Source organism: Frankliniella occidentalis, unplaced genomic scaffold, assembly GCF_000697945.3.
Source record: "Frankliniella occidentalis isolate FOCC.00 unplaced genomic scaffold, Focc_3.1 Scaffold282, whole genome shotgun sequence".
In the NCBI taxonomy this organism is placed as follows: domain Eukaryota; kingdom Metazoa; phylum Arthropoda; class Insecta; order Thysanoptera; family Thripidae; genus Frankliniella; species Frankliniella occidentalis.
Genome location: NW_026267408.1, coordinates 329,196 through 333,042, shown reverse-complemented (window position 1 = coordinate 333,042; position 3,847 = coordinate 329,196). Strand labels below are relative to the sequence as shown.

At 52.8% G+C, this 3,847-nt stretch overlaps 1 protein-coding gene across 1 annotated transcript in view; it reads right to left on the bottom strand.

Annotated features, from left to right (window-relative positions):
* Positions 1–3,847, bottom strand: part of LOC127750894 (uncharacterized) — a 15,444-nt gene that overhangs the window by 747 nt on the left and 10,850 nt on the right. The window lies entirely within an intron of this gene.

The following is a 3,847-nucleotide window of genomic DNA, read 5'->3' as shown; positions in this document are numbered from 1 at the left end:
GGGGGGGGGAGGGGGCTTTTCTCAGCGGGTCCGTGAAAGTTTCAGCCACACCACGACCACCAAGGCGGCCTACACGACCTGCACCGGCGCTGCTCTCGCTGGGACCCCACTCGCTCTTCGCTCCGCACCACATGCATTTTCCCACCCACCTGGCCCAGCTGTGGCCCGGCGCCTGCCTTGGTGGTGGACTCCACACGCGAGCGGTGGCCGCGGCGCGCTCGACCTGGCCTGGCCTGGCCCTCCCGCGGCGCGGCGGTCGTAGAGCTGCTGAACCAGCGGGACCCGAGGAAGAGGGCCGGGCGATGTGACGAAAACGGTGGGTGGGATGATAGGAAACGGTCGTAAAGCGGTCGTAATCGCTGTACAAAGCGCAACGCGCGGCAGCCGAGGCGCCGCGGGGGGGATGCGGCCGGCGGGGGCGTCGCAAGCGGAGGTCTGTATTATTTTCTGGATGTTTCATATATACAGTTCCATCGGTATCTCTCGGCGCTGCTTTATTGTGGCACAGGCGCCGAGTTTAGCCCGGCGGTGTGCGACAGACGCTTTTGCTGTTGTTGTTGCTGCCGTGAATGCGGCGTGTGTGTGCGCTCTAGGTAAAGTTGGCGCTTCCATGATGCGGCGCCACGCCACGCCACTATCTCGTCTCGGCTGTTTTCCATCCGGGACGTGACAAGCGGCAGCTCGGTCCATATCACCACGGACTTGTGATATAAATATTGCAGCCTCTCAAATAACACCCCCCTCTCTCATCTTCCACACACGACTCCCTCCCCTCCGCCCCCTAATCTCTGCTTGGTTGGACCTTATCTTCTGCAAATGTTATACATTTGCGTGTTGCAATAATATCACGACTTTAGTACAGTACTCCATGCGTGGTGCATGTATCGTATCAGGTGGCTGATGGGCACCGATCGACGGCGGAGCGATACTGTCCCGCATATGCAGTCGTGCGTGCCGGTTTGCCTATCGTCTCTGACCACGGCGCTCTTGGTATGCCCGCGAGAGTGGTATGTAGTACTAGGCATTGTTATAGACAAAGGGGCTGATCCCTGGTCGCGAAAGCGATGTGCGTTTCCGTTGTTTTGTGATTGTGTTATGTTGTCAATTAACTTAATTATCATGGGGAAGTAATTTTCAACTTCACTCCTCCTTAGTTTTTTTGTACCCATTTTGCCCATTTACTCGACGCCGCTCCTCGCGCGTACGAAATATACCTCAGTTCTACCATGCCATTCTCATGCGCAGGCTTGCCAACACACAGACTGCATCATAAGGCGTTTTTAAACAAGCGCTCATTTTAACCTTGACCTCAGTTATCTTTCCAACGTTAATAATTGCTCAAAAATTAGTTTCGCAGCAATTTTTGTTGTACTCTTATCAGAACAACATATCTCTGACTCAACGTTAGCCCTATAAACTTTACCATTGGGAAGGTTGGATCCCCATAAGTTGGGCCGTGATCTCCCAAACTCCTGGGGGCTACTCGACTCGATTGTTAAGGCTTCGCCTCTTATTTTTATTCAGATTCTTTATTTCTTATTGCTTTAAGGCTCAGCCAATTATATTTTGGAAAGAAGCGCACATTTATCAGCGGTATTTTTGTTTTTGTTTTAATTAAACTATTTACTCTACCCTTTTTAATTGTGTTAAGTGACATGACCACAGGGTAAAAACAATGTTGGATTTTTTCACGAAAACTGGAAAACTTTGTGGAACTTCACTTGTTTTGGGAAAAATCACGCAAAATTATGGGAATTTTCTTCATTCTTTGATGAGATTCCTTCAAAATCTGAGGAGTTTTCTTCAAACTAACGGATTTCCTCAAAGTTTTCCCCTTTTTCCTGAAAAAATCAGGCATCGGTTTTCTACCGTGGCACCTTTCTTTCTCTCTGACATCGGCTGATCCTACCCTCTCGAGTAAATGAAGCTCGTTAAAAACAGAGCACCACTCCCGAAAAAAAGAAACACAACAAAAGACAAACACACGTGCGGAATGTGAATCGTCTCGTCATCCCCATTGCTAACTACTGCCGACCTTTCTCTTGTCGCTCTGGCGAGCAGCTCGCCTCCTCACTACTACTCACTCCGAGTGGCCTTTCAGCAGCACCAGCATCTTGGAGGGGATCACGCTGCCGCGGCCCGGCATGGTGCCAGCCCGTGACCTGCTGCTCGTCCCCGTCGATTGAGATCCTCGCGGTATCGCGGTATCCTCCGGCGGTGGCGGGGATCCGATATGGCTCGAGCCGATATCCGGATCCGATATTCAATGCGGCGCCCCGGATATCCCCCGCTCGTTATCAGGGGCGCTCAGGTGAGACCCAGCAGGACCCCGCGGTCGCGCGCGGCGCGGTGCGCGTACCCAGACTGTCGGGGCGACGGTGAAGAAGGTCCTGCGGGCCCCGGCCCGGCCCGACCCGACCCAGCGCGGATACGGAATACATCTCATTGCGTTAGCGGGGACCGCCTAAGTGGCGCGCGCAAAACAGCCAATAGGTAGAGGACTGCTTTGCCGATTTGTTACGAATCGGTGGGAAATAAATGTGTAAAACATAAAAAAAGTTCGAGAAGCTGTTTGGTGAACTGCGACCCCTGCCGGTATGGCGACGTTGGCGTGGTGGGGCCCGGGGGTCTGCGTGTCGTCGTCCTCTATAATACGGGACTGTTGAAGGAAGAACCCTATTGCTCGTGTTATTGAACACCCCTAAACACAGAGTTCTTGGACCAAGTATAAATTGTACTTGATCCTTGATTATCGCAGTACATATCACTAATTAATTATTGAATCAAGATAAATTAATGAACTCGAAAAATCAAGGATCAAGTATCAAGGCACTTGTTCCAAGGAAGCAAATTTTTCGGGTAAAGATATACGATTCTAAAGATTTCAAAGGGAAAAGAATTTCCATCCCTATTCAGTATACGCCCTGCAGCGGGGAGGGGCGATTGTTTCCGGGCGGCGTGGCTCGTGTCGACAGCAGCCCCGGCCTGGAGTCACGTACAGCCCCGCTCGCACCTGGGCGCCTTATCTCTTGCGCTCGAGTTATCGCCAGTTTCCCCGGCGGTGCGGAAGGCACGATGCGGCGGCCAGGGCGGCGCCGGACAACGGCGGACGGAGGAGCTGCCCCGCGCGTGGCCGCGCCGCAGCCTCAACGGCTTATTACCAACAACACATCCTCGCGAGCGTGACCACATTGTGGACGCACGTCCCGTCGTTACGAGCAAGCAAAAAAAAAACAACGAATTTGCCTAAACAACTAAATAAGTTTAATTCTGAGCATTTTTAGGAGATGATACGCAGTAATCAACAGCTTGTACTCTCGTAAAGTTCGCAAGTTAAAGCGTAAAGTTCATCAGGTTTTTTTTGCTGTTCAAGAAAAATGTTTGCCTGATAAGTATACGCCTTTGCCGATGAGGCATTTTCCTTTCACAGCCGTATATGCGCGTTTTAACATTTTCGCTTCCGCATCGAGTCCATATGGTTTCCACTAGCTTTGCAGATTCCGTTCCGAGGCGCCGCGTTTGTTGAAATGGAGGAGAGGGGGGAGAGGGAATGGGGAGGAGCGAGACGAAAGTCGAGGAAAGGACGGTTGGCGATTCGACTATATGCCGCGTCGACGATCCGCTAATAACCGCAGGGGATCGGATCGGAGCGGATTGGAGGGAGGTATAGCTGCGACGCGCGGCGAGACTCGAGACTCGAGGCATCCCATACTATCCATCTCACTATCGGGACAACGCGGCCGCGGCGGCGGCGAGCCGTGTCACCACCGGAGTGGTATCGGCAGCACGCTGGCTATGCGGAACATGTCGGCAGAACGGAGCAAGGGCGGCGGCGGGGCGGGACGGG